This window comes from Alligator sinensis, unplaced genomic scaffold (assembly GCF_000455745.1).
Source record: "Alligator sinensis unplaced genomic scaffold, ASM45574v1 scaffold392_2, whole genome shotgun sequence".
NCBI lineage: Eukaryota > Metazoa > Chordata > Crocodylia > Alligatoridae > Alligator > Alligator sinensis.
In genome coordinates, this window is record NW_005842145.1 from 296108 (window position 1) to 302105 (window position 5998).

The 5998-nt window shown below is 50.8% G+C and overlaps 1 long non-coding RNA gene across 1 annotated transcript in view; it reads right to left on the minus strand.

The window, feature by feature from the left end:
- The window catches only part of LOC112550555, a 25101-nt gene extending 20325 nt beyond the window's left edge, over positions 1–4776 (minus strand). The window contains exon 1 of the long non-coding RNA XR_003094463.1: positions 4748–4776. This is a non-coding gene — a long non-coding RNA (uncharacterized LOC112550555). The remainder of the gene's footprint in view (positions 1–4747) is intronic.
- Between the last annotated feature and the right edge of the window lie 1222 nt (positions 4777–5998).

Genomic DNA, 5998 nt, shown 5'->3' on the forward strand with positions numbered 1-5998 from the left:
CAGGGCCGGGTTCTGTACAGCGGTGGTGGGGAGTAGGACGGAGCCTAGAGCTGCTCATCCAAAGAGTGCTGGGGGGGATGCGGCTTCCACCCGGCACACACCCTGGGAGGGCATGGGCGGCATGTGCCCCCAGATCTGCATGTGGGGCGGGGTAGGCTGCCATTGCGGGCTGGGAATGGGGCTGCGCCAGGCTCTTCCTAGCATGGGGCTGAGCCAGGCTGCACTCAGGATGAGCAGTGGTAGCACTGGGAGGCAGCTATGGGGGGGGTTCAGACACCCCAAAACTCACCAGCACCCTCCCCCGCCACCTAACACTGCTGCCACCCACCCCAAGTGCAGCACCAGCCCAACACCCCCGCTGGGAAGAGCCCAGAGCAGCCACGGCCCCAGCCCCACTCTGTGCACAGATCCAGGGGCACACCCCCCCCCATGCCAGCTCAGGGTGCACACAGCAGCGGGAGCCGATCCCCTCCTCCCCATGCCTCTGGACAAGTGGCTTGCAGCTCCATCCTGCACCCCGACCCACCCTGGCTGAGTAGTGCCTGCCCCTGCCCCGCTCCCTCCCTCACCGTGGGGAACTCAATTTGCCCCCCTTTGTCCCTTCCCTCCCCCCATCCCTGCCCCCACAACAGACTTACCAGCCCAACGCTGGTCTCCAAGCCCCGTGAATGCTGCAGCTCTGCGTATGCATAGGGCATTTATCAGCCACATTCTTGGCCACATTAGGCAAAATAGCCAATTTCTGATACTGTCTATTTTCCCTATATCGGTACCAATCCAATATGAGACCAATGTATCAGTGGACCTCTACACATCATTCAAACAACTCTGGCAATTGGAAGAGACAGGACTTCTAACATGTCAAGGAGAGTCATGGGCCTAGGCCTGCAAAGAAATTATAACTCCTTTTTATTACTACAAGCTACAGTTTACTTGGGACAAAAATAATGAAAACAGGGACAGGAATGGAGGTCACAGGTTAATAACTAGTGTGCCAAGCAGGGACACCGAGCAGAGCACACTGGACAGCACCCACCTGCCCTCAAATGAGTCCAAGGAACCAGTGGATACTGCCCAGTGATACTCGGCCTGGAGACAGGAACATATTAGGGACAGAAAAAAAGCCCTCACAGTCCCTGGGGACCCTCCTGGCCAGAGCCTCCTTCCTGGTCAGATACATGGCCAGCTTTGCCAGGCCCAGAAGGAGGTTGACTAGCAGGTCCTGCACCATGGTGGGGCTACAGATGGGGAGTGAAAAAATTAAGCAAGGGGAATAGTGCAGCCAAAACCTCAGCAAGAGGTTCTAAAAGGGATGGTGCAGTGACGGCAGGTATGTTTATGCCAGAGTTTGAAAGAGACAGGCCTATTTGTCACTGTTTAAAACACATGGGCCCAGCCCACCAAGTCTCTCATTAGCCCCCCTGAAGTGGGACGGGGACAACAGATTTCTTGGGACAAATAATGAAAAAACAGGGAGGAGAGTGCTGACCAGAGGTTCAAAACAAGTGTGCCAAGTGGGGACACCAAGCAGAGCACACTGGACAGCACCCACTAGCCCTCAAATAAGTCCAAGGAGCCAGCAGACACTGCCCAGTGATACCCTGCTCAGAGACAGGAATGATGTAGGTTAAGGAACGTGGCCCCACAGTTCCCAGGGACCCTCCAGGCCAGAGCCTCCTTCCTGGTCAGATACATGGCCAGCTTCGCTGGGCCCAGGAGGAGGCTGACCAGGAGGTCCCGGGCCTTAGTGGGGCCATGGACAGGGAGTGCAAAAATAAAGAGGCAAGGGGAATAGTGTATCCAGAGCCTCAGCAAGAGGTTCTGAAGGAGACCGTGCAGTGACTGCAGGTATGTGTATGCCAGGGTTTGGAAGAGACAGGATACCAGACTTAATGACTAAGGGTTTGGGCCAATAAATCAACTGATTCCCACATGCCTATGCAAGGACATAAAACACTACCCTCCAACAAAACATGCTTACATATATAATAGATCTCCAAGTAAAAGCACCATATGCAAAATGGATGGTTTTCTTTATACATCTCAAATTTTTATTGACTTTAGTTTTGTTTGATAAATTCACTCTGTGGAATACTCTGCTATGTTTCCTGTCCAGAAATTTAAGCACATTCTCTTGTTAACCTTACTTTGAAGCGAGTATGCTGAACCCAATGTAAACTAAGTTGAAAAAATATAAATGAGACTGAATTAAAATGCAGGGTCCAATCCTGCTAGTCTTACTCACAGGCATAGACAGACTCACAGGGCCTGCATTGAAAACCTTGTAAGTGGACACCCATATCTACCTGCAGTCTGCTAAAATGATTGCAAATAGAGGGCTATAAGTTTCAAAAGATCTTTTATACTAGGGGGTCTATTGTGAATAAACAAAATTGATTTGCTGCATTTTGCATTCAAGTTTGCATATAAACAATACCTAGAAAAAAATGGAGCTGCCAACGGATATGCTAAGGTGCCCACAGCCCATTGGTACTATTTGAACATTGTTTAATCTTTGAAAAAGTTGTAAAGCTTCTTTTTAATTGAATTGTGAACAGCTCAACTGCTGTAAACAAAAATATCCGTACAAATTCTCAAATGTTAATCTTTAAATACAACCTCATATATTTTGAGACAGCAGAACTTTACAAGAAGTTGACAGGAGAAGCTGTTGTCTTCAGCTACCATTATCTCAACCATGGGTTTATATTACTATATTTTTAAACCTTGTTCATTTCCTTTTTGAGATTATGTTTAAACCAGGATGCTGAAATGATTGTCTTTGACCACAAGTGCAACCATTTAGCTCTTTGTTCCCATACTTATAAAGCCTGACATAAATCAGAATCCAGTTTAGTAACCATCCCTTTAATGATACTGAAAGATGAGTAAAGAAATCGAGCACAAGACAGTAACTAACTCCCTTCCCTCATCATACGTAAGGTTTTCACTTGGTGCAGTTTGGGAATGGCTACTTAACAGAGCTTATTTCAAGCATTAATCCTTCTAACACTCTAAATGGCAGCAATCAAGAAGTTGCAGCAACAGCATTAGTCTCCTTTCATTTTCCATTTTGTGGCCCTGAATGGTAATCTAACTTCACTATCAAGAAAGTTTACCCATTTACTGCAGCTCCATGATCTGCTTGCTCATTAAAAATTCCCGGCAGCAGCAGGGCAAGCACCATTTCCCTATACCGATGTCATCAGTATTTACAGAAAAGAAAATCCCACTCAAACAGCAAACAGCTCAGAAATAAAGTCCCTGTGCACGCTTCCTCTGCTGTGAGCCACAAGCTACTGCCTACTATGATTCCTCCATGCTGCTAACACCACGGCTCTCTACTAAATAACTGTCCATTATTATAGGGGTTTTACACCGTCGTCTTAATCATCTGCTGCAGGCCATCCTCAGAGACAAGAAAAGCTATTTGGTTTAATCCCTTATGGAACAGTCTATGTTCTTAGTCACTCCTTACAACAACATGCCACTATCAAAGTGGGCAAGAGGAAAAGAAAAAAAGGTAAAGCCTCAGACCAACACAGCACTGCACACATTGCAACCATCAGGAAGACCGGGCAAACAAAATCACTACCATGTTATCTGCCAGAACCTGCCCTTTTCCAATAATGTGTGTCATTCTCTCTTCCCTGCACTTCCCTCTCCCTTTCTCTCCTACTAATATAGATGTAGTCAAAGCATCAACACAAGGCGCTCGACATACGTTATGTCAAATGGCTTGTGGGACGGGTGGGTGGGAAGAAACCCCCAAGTTCATCATCCAAGACCTCAGAAAATGCACCGATCATTCAGCAACTTATCTCTGCGAAAGTAATTATGAAGCCAAAAGTCAGCAACACTATTTCCCTACCCCCATCAGTATCTCTAAAAGCTCCTCTCTCTGCCTGCAAACTGTAGAGAAAAAGCGCAGTCTCCCTGATGGCAAACAAAATTGCTAACATCAAGAACTGGGTGGTCATGTGCGTCTGTGTTTGTGTGCGTGTCTGCGTGTCAGTGTGTCTGCGTGTCACAGCTTGTGTGTGTGTGTGTGTTGGCATATGTGTGTCAATGTGAGTGTGTGTCAGTGTCTGTTTGCCTGCATCTGCATTCATTAGTGGGCCTGTGTGTGTGTGTCGGCATACACATGGGTCTGTCAGTGGGTGTCAGTCTGTGTGTCTGTGCGTGGCAGTGTGTGGGTGGGCGTGGCAGTGTGGCAGTGTTTGTGTATGTTGCTGTGTCTGTGTTGTGTGTCTGCATGTGCGTTAGTGTGTATGTGTGTGTCTGTCAGTGTATACGTGTGTGCGTTTGTTGGTGTGCGCGCCTGTGTCTCGGTGTGTCAGTGTGTCCGTGTGCATCAGTCAGTGTCAGTGAGTATGTGAGCTCGTGTGTGTCAGCGTGTTCACATGGACACGCATATCTGTCAGCGTGTGCCGGGCTGTGTGCACACGTCGCTGTGCCTGTGCCCAGGGAGCCAGGGACACACCGCACACCTGAGCCACACTCAGCCCAGCCTGCCACAGCCCCAGCTCGAGCCCGAGCCCTGCCCCCCGGGACAAGGCGCGGAAGCCCGGCGCCAGCAGCCGGCGGCCGGGGTTGGGGGGAGGACGAGGACGGGGCACCGCCGCCCTCCCGCAGCGCGCCCAGCACAGGGCAGGGGTGTTCTCATGCCCGGGGGGCCGGGGAGCACAAGAGGCCGCTGCAAACACCCGCCCGGGCCGTGCCCAGCTGCGCGCCCCGCGCTACTCACCGCGGACGCCTGACCCCGGGGCCGGGGCCCCCGTGCCCGGGCTCCTCGTCCGCCTCCTTCCCGCCTCTTCCCGGGCCGGGCCGGGTCGGGCCGGGCTCTGGCGAGTCAGCTCACGTCAGCGCGCGGGGCCGGGCCTCCCCGGACAGGAGGAGGAGCCCGGCGCAGGGCGGCACCGGGAGCTGGAGGCTCCCGGCGGAGCGGCCGGGCCGGGCCGCTCCCCTCAGCACAGACCCAGCTCCGGCCTCCCGCTCCCGTTCCTCTCCCGGGCCTCGACGGGGGCTTTCCCGCCAAGCGCTCTTGACAGGGCTGCTCGCTTCCCGCCCCCCTCGCCCGCCCGCAAGGGGCAGAAGTTGGTCCCTTGCCCTATTATTTCTGGTCCCCAGTTTCTTTTTCAAAGCGAATCTTTACCCAATTCAGGATTCTTTGGGAGAGCGCCCCCGGGGGCAGAGAAGAGCCGTTTGAGGGCAGTGGCAACGTGTAGGGCTAGGCTGGCGCATGAAAACAGCTCCAGGTCAGGCACTGCCCTGCCCAGAATTCTCCAAAGAAGTGGTGGAGACGTGTGGTTTGGGGTGACCCGAAAAGTATTTTGCCAGCCTAATCTCAGCTCTTTATACTTGATACATGATATTATTTTACATTTTTTATTAGTAAATACACATTTTGGATGAAATTCTAACACTTTAACATGTCTAATTCATTACTAACAACCTTTAACTGTGTAAAGTTCAGCTTTGACAAAGTGATTGGGAATAAGGAACCAACTTCAGCCTCATCCCGCTGCTGCCAAGTGCCTGCCTTTGAGGGCAGTGACATGCGCCCCTGAGGCAGCAAGTCTCAGCCTGGGCACCCTGTCAGCCTGGGGGACCTTGAAGATCCTTTACAGGATGGTGCTCAATGTCCACAGCATGAGACATGCCAGCCTGATTCACGAGATAAACCCAGAGGTTCCAAACCGTATTTTTGGTCTTTTAGGAGCTCTTTGCAACACAAAACCTGCTCTGGCATTTTTTTGCAGTCAAAAACCAGAGCAAACACTAAGAACTGGCATTTTCTGAGGGGTGTTGCAAGTCATCTAGTCCAATTCCTGCCTAAGGCAGGATCATCCCTATCCAAACCATCATCTAAACAATACCATTAACTCTGACACAACACAGACCTAGCAAATCATACAAATCATCATACAAATACCTAACCTGCCAGTGGTAAAGCAGGAGAACATGCAGCTTCTGTGAAATGTTAATATATGCTGAA